Here is an 18,144-nt window from a genome sequence, read left to right as displayed (position 1 = left end):
AGTGAGTTCTGATGACTTCTGGTGACTTATTCAGTACCAAATCTTGAAATCCAGATTGGCATCCTAGCATGGCTGGAGCACAATCTGTGCAAACAGCAAAAAACTTTCCCCAAGAGATCTTATGCTCTTTCAGAAATGAACCAACTATGTCAAATACATCACATGCAGTAGTTGTTGTTTCAAGAGGTTTGCAAAGAAGAAACTCATCTTTCAAGTCGCCATCGTTAATATACCTCGCATAAACTAGTAACTGTGAACAATTTGCAATGTCTGTAGATTCAAGATGGATGCTAAATATTGGAAGTGGAGCAGATTTAATTTCCTGGATTACCTTATCAAGAATGTCAGCAGACATGTCATCTATTCTTCTGTGGACAGTGTCATTAGATAAGGAAATTGCACCAATTTCATAACATTCATCTCTGATCATAACTCAAACAATGTCTTTGGCCACTGGAAACAGTAAATCCTCAGCAATGGTGTGAGGTTTCATAGCTCTGGCAATTCTGAGTGCCACCAAATATGAATCTTCAACGGCTGCTACATTTTGTTTGTGGTACTTGCCACCAGTGTCAAGTCTGGCTTTCTTGTGACCATCAGCTTTGCTTCTAAAATAGTTGCTTTCCTTGCTGGCAAAGCTTGGATGCTTGCTATCAAAATGGCGTTTTTAACCCTGGCCGGTTTGGTTCAGCAGTTAGAGTGTTGGTCTGCAGTCTGGGGAGACCTGGGTTCGGTTCCCACCAAGGGCACGTACCTCGGTTGTAGTTTGTCCCGGGCCCTGGTTGGGTCGTGTGGGTGGCAACCACTCGATATGTCCCTTTCACGTCGATGTTTCTCCCCCCCCCCCACTCTATCTGAACAAAATGTCGAAAAATGTCCTTGGGTGAGGATAAAAAAAAAAATGGTGTTTTTAGTTTGTTCAGCTTCATAGATTCAGCTGATAGAACTTCACACCAAATAACACATTTTGGTTTCTCGATTCCTGCTGTAATTACTGAGGTAAAACCATACTGTAAAAAATCCTCACTATATTTTCTTTTCTTAACCTTCTTCTCTACATGATCCATTGTCATGGGATGGTTTGCTAATGAAAATAATATATAACAATAGCTTCAATAATACAAAAGATGATACATGGCATAGTTTAGTCAATACAGTTCATTAAAGTTTCCTATGATTTACCATTCTGTGTTGTTTTTTTAACATACCTGTTACTATCACAAGGGGGCAGTATTTACATCAACCACAGCTTAGTATAAAAAGACTGATCATGGGACTTCCGGTCAAGATGGCGGTGTAGGCAAGTGCAGTATCGCGTCCTCCCACAACCACATCAAAGTTACAACTAAACTACAGAACAACCATCATTCAGAACCGCCTGACATCAAGCTGAATGAAAGTCCTACAACTACAGAATTAAAGAAGCAGCTACATCGAGACTGGTAGGAGGGTGGAGGCGGACGGGCTGGTCTCACACCCACGTGCGGCGAATAAAAATCAGGAGGATACCTCGACTGGGAAGGTCCTCCCTGAGAACTGAGGAATCCCTGTCCCACACCAGGCACCCCGCTCAGGGTTCCAGTGCCAAGAAGAGACTCCCCATAACTTCTGGCTGGAAAAACCAGCAGGAACTGAGGCTCAGGGAGGCTGAGGCGGCTGGAGCCCCAGGCAGCTCCTCCTAAAGGGCCCATGCACGGACTTATTGGACTCTCTCCCTCTGAGCTTGGAGGGGAGGCAGCTCCAGGGGCACCAGAGACATACAGGGAAGAGCTGAGCTGTTTGGCATTAGAGCGAGGGCTGGAGAGGGGGCTTTTTCCGGGACAGACATGCTGTCAGAGGCCTTTGTCCCTTTGGTGAGCCCTTCCCTGGGGCGGCAGACAGCCGCCATACCTGGGACTCCAGCAACCTGGCTCACACTGGTAGCCCTGCCCTGGTGATTCCCTAAGGCCCCGCCCCACTTGACTTTCAGGCCCATCTAAGCTGTTGCCAGTTGCTTAACCATAGGATTGGCCTGTCTTCAGGTTTTCCTAAATTCTTTCAAACAAGCAGCATCTGGTCTCAGCTAGCCCCATACCTCTCCTTAAGTAATACATAGAAACAAACATGGAGGCAGCCAAAATGAGGAGACAAAGAAACAGGTCCCAAATGAAAGAACAGAAAATATCTCTGGGAAAAGAACTAAGCAAAATGGAGATAAGCAACCTAACAGATGCTGAGTCCAAAATACTGCTTTTAAAGATGCTCAATGAACTTAGTGAGAACCTCAGCAAACTTAGTGAGGGCCTCAAGAACATAAAAAAGGACCAGTCAGAAATGAAGGAGATACTAACTGAAATAAAGAATAATTTACACAGATTCAATAGTAGAGTAGGTAAAGCCAAGAAGCAAACCATCGATTTGAAACATAAGGAAGCAAAAAACACCCAATCAGAACCGCAAAAAGAAAAAAGAATCCAAAAAAAGGATGATAGTGTAAGGAGCCTCTGGGACAACTTTAAGCATGCCAACATTCACATCTTGGGGGTGCCAGAAGGAGAAGAGAGAGAACAAAAAATCAAAAACCTATTTGAAACAATAATGGCAGAAAACTTCCCTAACTTGATGAAGGAAACAGACATACAAGTCCAGGAAGCACAGAGAGTCCCAAACAAGATGAACCCCAAGAGGCCCACACCAAGACACATCATCATCAAAATGCAAAAGGTTCAAGACACAGAGAGAATCTTAAAAACAGCAAGAGAAAAGCATTTGGTTACCTACAAGGGAGTTCCCATAAGACTGTCAGCTGATTTCTCAAAAGAAACTTTTTAGTCCAGAAGAGAGTGGCAAGAAATATTCAGAGTGATGAAAAACAAGAACCTACAACCAAGATTGCTCTATCCTGCAAAGCTGTCATTTAGAATCCATGGCCATATAAAGAGTTTCCCAGACAAGAAAAAGTTAAAGGAGTTTGTCACCACCAAACCATTATTATGTGAAATGTTGAAGGGTCTTCTTGAAGACAAAGATAAAATATATGAACAAACAAAATGGCAATGAATACAGATCTATCAACAATGGAATCTACAAATAAAATGAACAGGTAGAACAGAAACATTCTCATAGATACAGAGAACATTTTGTTGGTTGCCAGATGGAAGGGGGATTGGAGTAATGGGTGAAAAAGATGAAGGGATTAAGAACAATTTGGTTGCTAGACTGACAAACCTCAAAGGGAAGGGGGGTTTGGGAGGTGGGAAGAAATAAACCAAAGAACTTATATGCATGTATCCATAACCAATGGACACAGACAACAGTGTGGGAAAAGGCAGGAGGGTGGCGGGGTGGAGGGAGTCAATGGGGGAAAAATGGGGAACATCTGTAATCTATTCAACAATAAAGATTTTTAAAAAATAAATAAAAAGACTGATCAGCATCCAGATTAAGTTCCCATGGTACAGATTTTTTTTTTGCCGTAGTTGATGATTTTACAGTACATGATTTTACATTTCCCAGTAATTATAATTCATGAAGTGTCGTTTTACCTCCAATACTGCTGCTTTCTACATAGTAGCTGCTCTCTACACATGTGTGACTGGTCTGCATAAGTACATATGGCACCAACCCTGTCACATAACACCTGTATTTGTATGGAGTGTATGTGATGGGGTTGGCATGATGATGTCTTCACATGGGGTACTTGTATGTGGGCGTATCTGTATGTGGGCATGTCTACATGTGAGTGGACCCACCTGGAGATGGATAGAGGAGTGGTGTCTCAATTGCTAAGACCCTCGGAAATATGTGTTTTCCGATGGTTGTAGGTGACCCCTGTGAAAGGGTCATTTGACTCCCAAAGGGATCGCGACAGGTTGAGAACCGTTGGTTTAGAGTGTTGCCAAGATATGCCAAGGTTGTGGGTTCAGTCCCTGGTTGGGGCACATACAAGAATCAACCAATGAATGCATGAATGGGTGGAACTATAAATCAATGTTCCTCTCTTTCTCTCTCTCTCTCTCTCTCTTTCTCTAAGATCAATTTTAAAAAATCAAATGCCACTCAACTGGTATGGTTCAGTGGATTGAGTGGCGTGCCTTGAACTGAGATCTCTTGGTTTGATTCCTGGTCATGGCACATGCCTAGGTTGTGGGCTGGATCCCCAGCGGAGGGCATGCAGGAGGCAGCCAATTGATGTTTCTTACATTGATGTTCCTCTCTCTCTCTATTTTTTAAAGATCAATAAAAAAAAAAAAAAACCAGTTAAAAAAATCAAATGCACTTTTTATTTGAAGAGTCAAAACAAATTACCTTTCTCCTTTTAGTTGAAGTCACTTTTCTAGGACCCTCTCTTCACCTTCAATTTATCAATAACAGTTTTTTCCCTGATCCCTGAATTCTATCAGAAATCTGTCACAAAAGACATAAACTGTACAATTGCAATATAGATTTTAATGTGCTGAAAATGAAATTCAGATGTTTCAGTAAATCTTAAGGCATATTATTAGGAAAAAATCTTCTGAAGTTTTGGGAACTATTTTCTTCTTGTGCTATTATTTTACATGAAGTCACCATGGGCAGTAGGCAAGCTTAGCCCTCTTTCCCACTGCCTGTGTCTTCAGAGCCAAAGAAGAGGAAGGAGTAGGGCCTGAAGAGAAGTGATTCCCTGGGACAGAAAGCTGTGCAGTGTGATGTACCCCTTTAAGTTCCCAGGCTTTATCCAGACTCCTGGAATATGGATATTAAACTGAATTGTCTTCCCTGAGAGTTGCCCATTTGGTAGATGAAGAAGGCTATGAGGTTGGATATTATTGAAGAAGGAAAACATGTAACTGCTTTTGGTAAGGTCTTAAAAGAGAAAAACGAAGTTTTGCCTGAGGCTATTAGGTACTCTAAGGGTAGATAGTTAAGTATCTGTATCCCTTTGTGTGGTCTCCAGAAGAGGGCCCTATGATATCACTGATAATATGTGATTTCTCTTTGGTGTGCTACAGAAGTCCTTTTGGTGTGAATATGTGAACAGCTATGTGTTCATCATGTAGTAGTTTCTCTTTGGTTCACAATTGTAGGGGCTGTCCTGGCTGGGTAGGTCAGTTGGTTAGAGCATTATCCCAATAACCCAAGGTTGCGGGATCAATCCCTGGTCAGGGTACATACAAGAAGCAATCGATGAATGCATAAATAAATTGAACAACAAATCAATGTTTCTCTCTCTCTCAAATCAATGAAAAACATTTAAAAAATATACTGTAGCCCTGGCCAGTTTGGCTCATCGGTTAGAGCGTCGGCCTGTGGTCCAGAGAGACCCAGGTTAGGTTCCCATTAAGGGCATGTACCTCAGTTGCAGTTTGTCCCTTGCCCTGGTTGGGTCGTGCAGGAGGCAGCCACTCGATGTGTCCTTTTCACATTGATGCCCCCCCCCCCCTTTGTCTGAACAAAAAATGGAAAAATGTCCTCGGGTGAGGATAAAAAAAAAAAAAATGAAAAAAAATACTGTATCCAGGCTGGTATGGCTCAGTGGTTGAGCATCAACCCATGCACCAGGAGGTCGCTAGTTCGATTCCCAGTCAGGGCACATGCCCAGGTTGTGGGCCCAGTCCCCAGTTGGGGACATGCAGGAGACAGCCAGTTGGTGTTCTTGCTCATCAGTGTTTCTGTCTCTCTCCCTCTCCCTTCCTCTCTCTGTAAAAATCAATAATGAAAAGAAAATTTTTTTTAATTGTAGGGGCCAATTCCAGATAGATCTTTTTTCATTGAGTACAATCAAGTTTTATTCTTTGATGAGATACTCCCAATTAACCCTGTGAATCCCAACCCTGAGGTTTAGAAATAGGTCCTAACCTACTAGTAAATTTGCAAAATCACTAATGTGACCTTTGTAATTAAATTTTTTTTAAGCTCTGGCCAGTTGCTCAGTGGTTAGAGCATCGCCCGTAGACTGGAGAGTCTGGGTTTGGTTCCCGCTAAGGGCACGTACCTTGTTGTAGTTTGTCCCCACCCCGGTTGGGGTCGTGTGGGTGGCAACCAGAAAGATGTGTCTCTCTCACATCGATGTTTCTCTTTCTCTCTTCCCCCATCTCTCCCTCCCACTCTAAGGATAAATGCAAAAATGTCCTCGGGTGAGGATAAAAAAAAATTTTTTTTTAAATTTTGTATATTTACATATTTATTTCTGTCAATTATATTTGTTTATAAATATTATTCTGTAATAGTTTCAGGTGTACATACAGCATAATGGTTAGACATTTATGAATTATAAATTATATGAATTAAATGAATTTATGAATTTCCCCCCAATGAGTCTAGTACCCACCCACCTGGCACTATGCATAGTTATTATAATATTATTACTATACTATTGCTGTACTTTACATCCCCATAACTATTTTGTAACTACCAATTTGTACTTCTTAATACTTTGACCTTTTTCATCCCACTCGTCCCACCAGCTCTCTCCTCTCCCATCTAGCAACCATCAGTTTGTTCTCTGTAGCTATGAGTCTGTTTCCGTTTTGTTTGTTCATTTATATTGTTCTTTAGATTCCACATATAAGTGAAATCATATGGAATTTGTCTTTGTCTGTCTGACTTATTTTACTTAGTATAATACCCTTTAGGTCCATCCATGTTGTCACAAATGGTAAAATTTCATTCTTTTTTATGGTCAAGTAATATTCTATCACCTTTTTATCCACTCATCTATTGATGGGCGCTTGGGTTGCTTCCATATCTTGGCTATTGTAAATAATGCTGCACTAATCATAAGGGTGCATATATCTTTTAGAATTAGTGTTTTGGATTTCTTTATAAATACCCAGATGTGGTAATCTATTTTTATTTATTTATTAAAAACATTTTTTTCTTTATTGATTTTATTGATTTTTATTTTTTTATCCTCACTCGAGGACATTTTTCCATTTTTTGTTCAGATAGAGTGGAAGGGAGAGAGAGGAAGAGAGAGAGAGAGAGAAACATTTACATGAAAGGGACACATCGAGTGGCTGCCACCCGCATGACCAATCAGGGCCGGGGACAAACTGCAACCGAGGTACATGCCCTTAGTGGGAACCAAACTCGGGTCTTTCTGGACCGCAGGCCGACGCTCTAACCACTGAGCCAAATCAGCCAGGGCTCTTTATTGATTTTAGAGAGAGAGGAAAGGAGCTGGGCTGGTATTCTATTTTTAGTTTTTCGAGGAATCTCCACACTGTTTTCCAATCCCACCAACACTTGTTTGTTGATGACCTTTGTAATTTTTTTTTAATAAATTTTTTTCTATATTGATTTTTAGAGAGACAGGAAAGGAGAGGGAGAGAGAGAGAGAACACCAATGAGAGAGAACATCAATTGGCTGCCTCCTGCATGCCCCCACTGGGGATTGGGCCCACAATCTGGGCATGTGCCCTGACCAGGAATCGAACCAGTAACCTCTTGGTGCATGGGTCGATGCTCAACCACTGAGTCATACCCGCCAGGCAAGAAAAAAGCTTTTTAAAGTTCATTTCATCAGCTAGGCCGGTGTAGCTCAGTGGATCGAGCATCCTCCCATGAACTGAGAGGTGCTGGTTTGGTTTCTGGTCAGGGCACATGCCTGAGCTCTGGGCTTGATCCCCAGTGGTGGGTGTGCAAGAGGCTCAATGTGTCTCTCTCACATCAATGTTTCTATCTCTATCTCCCCTCCTCTCTCTCTAAAAAGATCAATGAAAACATATTTAAAAAATAAGTGTAATTTAATCATAATTTATGGGTGCTAAAAATAATTTATAAAGCATTTACTTAAGTTCCCTGTAGGGATGCCTAAGGGTAGAGAGTGATAGAGGCAAGAGAAACTTCCTGCATTCTCAATGTGTCCTGGGATTTTCTGTAGATTCTGAGCAGATTAAGTCCTGTTCTTTATTCCTGCATGATATCTCTAGGACTTTTATGTCTTTGTCTTCTCATTTCAATTATTCTAATTTAGGTGTCATTCTTTCACATTTGGACTATAGCAGTTATAGCAGGTATGACTCTCAGTTTATTGTGTCTGGGAAGTATCACATTTATTTATAATCTTAAATTATATGCTCCAATTTTATGCTTCTATCTCATTTGATTGGTGGGAAATTTAAACTGACTTATTTCTCATCTTTAGGCTTGAATTGTGGTTCTAGGATCTTATATTTTGCCAATTGAGGGGACTTGGAATTACTGCTTATTGCTGAGATACCTGCTCTTTAGTCATTTGCACCACCCATTCCAGTCCAGGTTCTCACTGCCTGTTTTTCCTCCTCGACTCTTTTGAGGGGCTGTGAATCCTGTGGCCTAGGGTCCTGTCTCCTAGTTGCTTCATACAGTCAATCTTCTCTAGGATTGTGTTCCTTCTTCAGGTGTTGCCAGAGAGCAAGACCTGTTCTAGGTCCTACAAACTCATCTTATCTGCAACCCAGGAGAATCTCTAGTCTGCTTGGAGCACATCCCTGCATCATGCTACTCTGAGGCCAATTTCCTCAAGCTTTAGCTTCTGTTGTACTCTTTTACAGTAGTTTAGATGGCTTTTTAAATCCCAAACCTCTGTCACTACAACCAAAACTTTTATTTCCTTTTCCTTAAATTTCCATGGAAGGTTAAGGGAAATATCTGTAATCCAGTTCTTTCAGGAAAAAAAAGAGAGAGAGAGAGAGAGAGAGAGAGAGAGAGAAGAAACACTTAAGTTATCATATCCTGCCATATGCTGATCTAACTGGCTTCCTTGCCTCCCCCCACCCCTTCTTCATTCAAATTATTTTGCACATTTCAATCAGCACAATGACTCTAAAACTCCTGCTCAGAAACCCTCAGTGGCTTCTCACTGCCTTCATAATAAAATCGAAGCTTCAAGTGCTTTTGTCTACCATTGGGACTTTTCATGATTTTCTTTACCTTTCAGATCTGATTTCCTTTGTCAAAAGCCCCTGGTCTGACGTGGTTCTTCTTCCCCTATCCCCCGACACTTGCCCACCTCCTCACCAAGCCTGACTCCATGTGACTCCTAGATCAAGTGCCAGCTCTTTCAGAAAGCTTGGGGGTTAACGCATTCCACAGTGAGCTAGTCCTTCATAAAATCTAGTTCTAAGCTGCTCTGCCTATGGAGTAGCCTTCTCTCTGTCCTTCTTCTTCACTAATAAACTCTTTTTCACTTTACACTAAAAAAATAAAATAAAAAATAAACCCAAAAAACAAACCTAGCTCTTTTCTGTACATCCTTTTGTTTTCTGAGGTTATGGTTTATCTTGTGCATGTTTCTATCTTCTTCATCTTTGAGCTTCTCAAATGCAGAGACCTCCACTTTCTTTATTTTTATTTTTTAAGTATGTTTTTATTTATTTTCCTTGAGAGAGAGGAAGGGAGAGAGAGAGAGAGAAAAACATCGATGTGAGAAAGAAATATTGATTAGCTGCCTCCCACCCCCCCACCCCACCACCATGGGGGATTGAGCCTGCAACCCAGGCATGTGCCCTGACCAGAAATTGAACTGGGACCTCTCAGTCCATGGGACAATACTCAGTCCACCTAGCCACACTGGCCAGGCAAGATCTCCACTTTCTTGGATCCTGAGCTACCTCATGGGTCTTCATAGTGTGGAGTGCTTACTAAATACTGATTAATGATGATAATGATATGGACTTGGGACCCTTCTTGCGCACACCCAGCTCTGCCATACAATGAGAATCAGGGAAATGAAGAGAAAGGGAGTTCAGATTTTATTACTGACATAAGAACATGAGTGTTTTATTGGTTTGTACTACCAAAGAATAGTCTCCTTGTCTGCCTCCAGCACGAGAGGAAGCATTTGCCCTAAGAGTGATGAACAAATTGTATCATCAGAATAAATGGGCCAGAGTTCCTCTGGGTGGTGGGCATTCTGGCTTTGCTATCCTTCGGTTTCTTCAACAGGTTGCCTTGCCTTGCCTGGCCTCCACGATAGGTTTCTCTACCATGAATGCAAACTAGCTAAGCCCTCTTAAACAAACCGACCTTTCTCAGAGTAATTCTCTTCCCACCAAACTATGGTTGCCATCTGCATCTCCTTGGCCGATCCTATGAAGGTGTCTTTACACAAATAAGTAGGCTGATTAGAAAGCTCCAACTCATACTCTGGGGATAGAAAAATGGAACCTAGAGCCCTCCTGCCTCAGCTCTTGGGGCTCCATAGGTACTTGCTCCCTTACACCAACCTCCTGTGACCCCATGCCAAGCCCTATCTGCCCTCCATTCATGTGGATCCAGTGTTAGGAAACAGGCAGAGCAGATTCCAGTATCATCTGGATAGTTGGACTGAGGCCTTTAAGTTCCTTCAATCCCTTGAATCTTTGACTCTAATTTTCACTTGCTTTGTTCTTAATCAACATTTAAAATTTCCCAGTTTCCTATTGATCCTACACTCTAGCCACACAGGCCTTCTTTCAGTTCTTTGAATGTGTTGCTTCTGCCTTCCCATATGCCCTTTCTTCTCCCTGGATCACTGTACTCCCCACCAGCCATTTGTTTTTATTGTTTTTTTATTTTTTTCATTCTCACCCAAGGACATTTTTGCATTTATCTTCAGATAGAGCAGGAAGGAGAGAGGGGAGAAAAGAGAGAGAGAAACATCGATGTGTGAGAGATACACTGATTGGTTGCCACCCACACGACCCCAACCGGGGCTGGGGACAAACTGCAACCAAGGCACGTGCCCTTAGCGGGAACCGAACTCAGCACTCTCTGTCCGCGGTCCTAAGCTCTAACCGCTGAGCCAAACCGGCCAGGGCCCCACCAGCCATTTGTCTAACCCTATTTCAGGTCACAATTTAAATATCATTTGTGTTAGACAAGCTTCTCTAACCCCCAGACAATATTAGATTTTTAATGCCCAGAATATTCCTGCATATTATCTTCCATAGCACTTTGTGCATTTATATTCATTAAAATACTTTTTAGTAAAATTTTGTTTAGTGTTTATCTTTCCAGCATTTTGAAAGCTCCACACATGCAGGAACTCTGTTCTATTCAAAATGTCATTGCCAGAACTTAGTCCTATGCCTGGCACCTAGTAGCTGTTCAGTAAACATTCATTGACTGGCTGACTCTGCTTCCCCTCTCAATCATGCATTTCCCCTGTTGTTCATCCATGTATTGGTTACTGCTGCTTTTCGGCTATTTATACATTTGTGGTTGTCTGTTTAATGTTAGCTGTCTTAAGCTGTACTTTAGTGGAGGGCAGAGAATCCATGTATATAGTTTTCTTTGTATAGTGCTTTGTATGTGGATGTAAAATTGAGAAGATGGCATTGTTACTGTGGAAGAGACTCTGAAGTTTTTGGGGGATGACTTCTAACTCCCTGTGTTATTCCTGAGGATGGGCAGAGTGCAAGAGGTAGGGTGTGGGCCAGGACTATTACAGCACAGGAGGTTTTAGGACATTGTTAAAAGTAACTTTGCTCAGAACTGCGGTACATACTTGCAAGGTAACAGAAGGAGGGGTAGGATGCGTTGGGAAATTAAGAAGAAAGGGGAGAAGTGGGCAGAACTTGAATCCAATGGCCTCATTTTCCACAAGGACATTAGAGTGCTGTTAAGCTCTGACAACAGCTCTACTTGTTATGACCCCTTTGTTGGTATTTTTATTTCTTTTAAAAATAAGGGTTGGGGGACAACTTTTGCAGTTGTAACTAGAACAATGAAAAGCAGGACTCGGGGCTGTAATCATTAAAGAAACTTTGTTTTTGGCTCCCTCTGTTCTTTAAACCTGCTCATTAGTGAAGGACCTAATTCTCCTGGACAAATGCTTCTCTTGCAGATGTTAGGAAGCCTACAGTCCCTATTCTTAGTAAAACATGATCTCAGTTAGATACATACATGTTCAATCGAGGTATTGACAGTTTTCCAGTTTTTTTCAAGATTAAACTATTTGTTCTTCCCCATCTAAGTCTTGTTGCAAGTGAAAAGAACCAGGTGTGGTCCTTCTTTCTCTCCTGAAGTTTCTGACCCTTCCAGGATTAGAGTAAGGAAGTAAGAGGTGGCAGGAAATATTTCCCTTGTCTCATGGTGTTGAAGCTGGCTTTGTGCTCTCCAGGAGAGGCTAATGTTTAAATTTGGTTTTCTCTTGGAGCATTTTGTGGGTTCTTTGGAGATCTGTATACCAACCTCCACACATGCGCGCGCACACACACACACACACACACACACACACTTGACCTGTACAAGTAAACTCTCCTTTGTCAGCTGTTTTCTTCCTTAATAGCCCCTCGTAATTCAATAGTCCATTTTCAGTTTCTGCATGAGAAACAGGTTCTTTGCTCACACAAGCTCTGAGACTATGTGCAGATTACAACATTGTAAAGCAGCTGCTAGCCCATACAATGACCCCTAAATTTCTTGGGTGGAGTCAGAAATTAGTCCAGTCTGCCCCTCTAACTTCAGTAGATACATATCAAGCTCTCTGAGGGGTTTTCTTGAAGCCTTTCTCATTAGGCCTGTGGTAGGATGCAGGTGCCCCCTCTTTCTTTGGAGAAATATACCCATAGCACCTCAACACTTCTAACCAAATAAATTCTTTCCAAAAACTTTCTCTTAATATCCACCAGCTTCTTTTTTTCTTTGACATGGGTGAAGGGTTTAGAATTTTATAATTGTTTTCTAACTGATTTCTATGAAAATTTACATTTTTGCTGGCACTTCACTTTGGTATGCCATGGATACTACATAGTGGAGCCTGTCCACTTCCAAACAAAACCATGCAGTGCCCGGCTGGTGTGGCTCAGTGGATTGAGCATCCTTCCATTGACTGAGAGGTCCTGGTTTGATTCCTGGTCAGGCACATGCCCGGGTTTTGTGCTCAATCCCCAGTAGGGGGCATGCAGGAGGCAGCTGATGGATGTTTCTCACATTGATTCTTTTTTTCTTTTTGGTATGTGCCCCTAGCGGGAACCGAACCCAGGACTCTCTGGTCCGCAGGCCGATGCTCCAACCGCTGAGCCAAACCAGCCAGGGCTCTCACATTGATGTTTCTATCTCTCTCTCCCTTCCTCTCTCTCTAAAGAAATTAATAAAAACATATTTAAAACAAAATAAAACATGCAGTTACTATAGTTAAACAGGGATTTTAGCAACCAGGTAATTAATTTCTGAGTAAGGGTAGGTGATATCATTTTCTTCATCTTTCTTCTGTTGAGGAAGCTTACTTGTCCTCATCTATAAAATGGACCCCCATCATTTCTTTGCCTCAGCAAAGATAGAGAAATAAGAAATTGTGAGCAAAAAATGATTCTGGGCCCTGGGGAATGGTTAAATAATCTGCAGAGGAATCATTTTTCATAAAGAAGGGAAGTAGAGATGAAGGGCTTAATGGAAAGAACAAAAGAAAATGCCCAGTTCATCAGTGTTTTTCTAGATCCCATCCTAACTCCTTTCACCCCTGTCTTGGTATGGAGCTGTTTTCTTGTTATATACAGGTCCCTATTATAGCCTTAAAGCAATGCTTGTTCAGAGCAGAGCCAGCTCCTATTAAATCAATAATCCTTGGCTCTGTGTTTTCCAGCTGTATTTGTGTCTGTGTCTGTGGATTTAAGGTAGGAAAGGGTAGATGTCATCACTTTTGACAAAATGCTGAACATCTTTACTCTATCATGATGAAAAGCATCTTGGTCTCCTGGTTCAGAGCCAGAGCCTGCCTTGTAAGGAATTCAAAGGCTGCAATCCAGAGCTGCTGTCAAGCCAGCAGATGGAGTAGCAGTCCTTCTCTGTGTGCCTCTGGGCCCACCTGGGCTGGTATGCTGGGTGATGCTGGGCTCAGCCTGGGGCTAGAGGGGACAAGGAAATTAATACAAATGATTGCACCTCATTGCCCTAACTGTTGTTCTGTCCATGGAGGAATTTGGTTAAATATGATCCTGGGAAAGTTGTTTTCATGTACCTCTTTGGAATTACTGCAGAAGCAATGATAAGTGGATGCTTGTATGCTCGAGATTATTGTAGGGCATGAGAGAAGGGAAGATACAGAGAGGATACAGAGAGATACAGACAGAATCAAGTCCTGGACAGTGGGAAAATATGGTACCATCTCCTCTCCCCTGGAAAACCTTGGGGGAAGATACAGGAATACAACCAGTGGCTCTTAATAGGAAAGGGCAATCTTAAGAGGAAAGTTTGGACAGTGAAGCTGAATTACTGTCTGCCTGATTCACTCTTGTCTGTTTGAATTGCAGGCACTGGAGTCTTTTTTACTAAAATCTGTTAGATTGTTGTTGTTTTTTAATTTAATTAATTAACTTATTTTTGTTACAGATATTTCTCCTTTTCCCCCCACTGATTTCCTCCTCCCCCCTTCTCCCCGCCCTGTCCCCAGCTTTGTTGTCCATGTCCATTGTTCATGCACACATGCATATAAGTTCTGTGGTTTATCTCTCCCCCACCACCTCCTCTTCTGGGGATTGTCTGTCTGTACCCCACTTCCACGTCTCTGGGACTACCCCATTCCTCAGACTGTTATGTTTATTATATTCCATAAATAAGTGAGATCATATGATACTTGTCTTTCTGTTTTGCTTGTTTTGCTTAGGATAATACTTTCCAGGTCCCTTCATGTCATCTCAAAGAATAAGAGATCTTTCTTTCTTACAGCTGCATAGTACTTTATTGTGTATATGTATCACAGCTTTTTTATCCATTCGTCTACTAATGGACATTTGGGCTGTTTCCAGATCTTAGCTATTGTAAATAGTGCTGCTGCAAACATGGGGGTACATATATTCTTTCTGATTGGTGTTTCAGGCTTCGTAGGGTATATTCCTAGAAGTGGGATCACTGGGTCAAATGAAAGTCCAATTTTTAATCTTTTGAGGTAACACCATATAGTTTTCCATAGTGGCTGCACCAGTCCGCATTCCCACCAGCAGTGTACTAGAGTCCCTTTTTCTCCACAACTTTGCCAACACTTGTTGTTTGATGATTTGTTGATGGCAGCCATTCTGACAGGCGTGAGGTGATATCTCATTGTTGTTTTAATTTGCATTTCCCTGATGATTAATGATGTTGAGCATTTCTTCATATGTCTCTTAGATTTGTATGTCCTATTTGGAGAGGTGTCTATTTAGTTCCTCTGCCCATTTATAATTGGGTCCTTTGTCTTCCTTTTGTTGAGTTGTATGAGCACTCTATATATATTGGAAATTAACCCCTTATCTGATATATCATTGGCAGTTATGCTCTCCCATACAGGGGGTTGCCTTTCCATTTTGATGATTGTATCTTTTGCTGTGAGGAAGCTTTTTAGTTTGATGTAGTCCCATGTATTCATTTTCTCCTTTGTTTCTGTTGCCTTAGGTGATGTATCAGTGAAAATTCTGCTGCATATGATGTCTGAAATTTTGTTGCCTATAGTTTCTTCTAGGATTTTTATGGATTCATGAGTCACATTTAAGTCTTTTATCCATTTTTAGTTTATTCTTGTGTATGGTGTAAGTTAATGGTCTAGTTTCATTTTTTTGCATGTAGCTGTCCAATTTTCCCAACACCATTTATTAAAGAGGCTGTCTTTACTCCACTGTATACTCTTGCCACCTTTGTCAAATATTAATTGAGAATATTGCCTTGGGTCCATTTCTGGGTTCTCTGTTCTGTTCCACTGGTTTATATGCCTGTTCTTGTGCCAGTACCAGGCTGTTTTGATTACAGTGGCTTTGTAGTATAACCTGAAATCTGGTAATGTGATCCCTCCTACTTTATTCTTTTTCAAGATTGCTGTGGCTATTTGGGGTCTTTTTTGGTTCCATATGAACTTTTGAAGCATTTGTTCTAGTTCTGTGAAGTATGTTGTTGGTATTTTGATGGGGATTGCATTGAATCTATTGATTGCTTTGGGTTGTATGGACATTTTAATGATATTAATTCTTCCAATCCATGAACAAGGTATGTGCTTCCACTTTTTTATATCTTCCTCTATTTCTTTTTTCAATGACCTGTAGTTTTCTGTGGATAGGTCCTTTATTTCTTTGGTTAAGTTTATTCCTAGGTATCTTAATTTTTTTGCCACAATGGTAAATGGGATTTTTTTCTTAGTTTCTCTTTCTGTGAGTTCATCATTTGTGTATAAGAATGCCATCGATTTCTTGAGGTTAATTTTGTATCCTGCTATTTTGCCAAGTTCATTTATTAAGTCTAGTAAATTTTTGATGGAGTCTTTGGGGTTTTCTATGTATAGTATCATGTCATCTGCGAATAATGACAGTTTCACTTCCTCCTTTCCAATTTGGATCCCTTTTAAAAATCTGTAGATTGTTTAAGAAATTTACTTTGGGGTCAGTAGTAGAATTTAAGCTTCCCAGAGATTTCTTCTTTTTATTTTCAAAGAAGTAGCTGGATATATGGCAGCTCTTAATAAATAATGGATGTATGATTGGTGCTCTCATTGAGAACTTTCTTCTACCCATCTCAGACCTACAGGGCCCCTTCTGAAAAATGGAGAGTCCTCCCCACTACCTCACACAAGAATGGAAAGGAACTTCAAAATGGAGATGGACAGTGGATGGATTCCTACTCTCTGAGGGCAGGACCTGTGACCCTCAGCCCCACCAGCTTCCTCTATCTAAATAACCAAAGTCCAGAAGTAGGGGTGGATTGGGGCTCTCAGCAGGATAGCCTCCACAATCCAAGGCCTAACCACTGCAGACTGCCCAGAAAGCCAGAAGGAAGGTGGCTTCCTGGCTGGTCCTTTGGTCAATCCTAAAGTGAAGAGAGTTGAGGGAGTTCTCAGCTGCAGAACAGGCAGCGCAATCTGTTCTTCATTGGGAATCCAGAGGTATCTGGCGAGTCTCTTGACCACAGGCTTCTCAGAGCTCTTTGAAGAGAAAAAAAAAAAAAAGGTTCTAGGAACAAGGAAGCTAATGCTTTTGATGAAAAGGTCAGGAAGGAAGAAAAATGAGACTAACAAGTGTTGAAGAGAGCTGTCTGTGGCTGAAGAGAATGTTAATGGCTCTGAGCTTCAAAGCCTGAGCTGGATAGGATCACACAGATGCCTCTGCTCTCACCTACAGAATACTTACCAATGACTGTTGCTTGCAAACAATCACAGCCTGACTTTCCCAGGGCAGTAAGCAGTACCTGCTGAAACTGAGAAAAGTGAGAATGTTGGGAGATCCTAGGCTGGCTCAGCTAGTTAGGGTTTTACTTGTCTCTTCTGCATCAGTCAGTCAATGGGATTCCAGAACTTAGGTGCAAGAGAAATGTCTCTCATTGAACAAATCTGGCTAACAGTTGTCTCTTTTTCCTGTTTACAAACTGGTTGCTGCTATGGACTGAATTGTATCCCCCTAAAATTCATTTGTAAAAGCCCTAACCCCCAATTTGGTAATATTTGGAGAAGGGCCTTTGGGAGGTAATTAGGTTTAGATGAGGTTATGAGGGTGGACTGTCATGATGGAATTAGTGCTCTTATAAGAGGAGATACCAGAGGGCTTGTTATCTACCCTCTCCCACCTCACCCACCCCATTTGAGCACACAGCTAGGAGGAAGCCTTCTGCAAGCCAGGAAGAAAGCCCTCACAACTCAACTGCACTGGCACTTTGACCTCAGACTTCCAACCCCCAGAACCATGAGAAAATAAATTTAAGCCCTTAGTCTATGGTATTTTGTTATGACAACCAGAGCTGACTGATACAGTAGTTCTAGTGGGTGCTGTTGGTACCTGACCCAATCCCCTTTACACACCAGTCTATCCATTTCCTAGCTGGTGTATTGGGTTCCAGTGGCTCACAGATGCCTGCCCTTCTCCAGAAAATTGCTCTTGGTGGATGGAAGACCCCTTCTGTACCTCCTACAGTTTTTAGCCAAACGGGTAAAAAGACTGGCCCCTTTACTGTAAGGAAAGAACAATTCTTTTGGTATTGTTTAGGCTCCTGAGTTCCCCTGTGGGATCAGGCTAAAGCCAGATACAAAGCTGCAACCACATTCTTCTTTCCTACCATTTCCTGCTTATTTTATTCTCTTTCTCCTGAGGGCATACCTCAATAAATCATGCGACCTAAATCTTGCCCCAGGCTCTGCTTCTGGGGAACCCAACTTAAGACAGCACCTCTCCCAAGTAGTAATTGAACCACCCAAGTGACTACCTAGTACTTTGTGAGTGTAGTGATGATGATTAATGCACAATGATAATGAACATTAGGAACAATGTT

The sequence above is a fragment of the Molossus molossus genome, unplaced genomic scaffold, assembly GCF_014108415.1.
Source record: "Molossus molossus isolate mMolMol1 unplaced genomic scaffold, mMolMol1.p scaffold_m16_p_4, whole genome shotgun sequence".
In the NCBI taxonomy this organism is placed as follows: domain Eukaryota; kingdom Metazoa; phylum Chordata; class Mammalia; order Chiroptera; family Molossidae; genus Molossus; species Molossus molossus.
Note: the sequence above shows the minus strand (reverse complement) of the source record.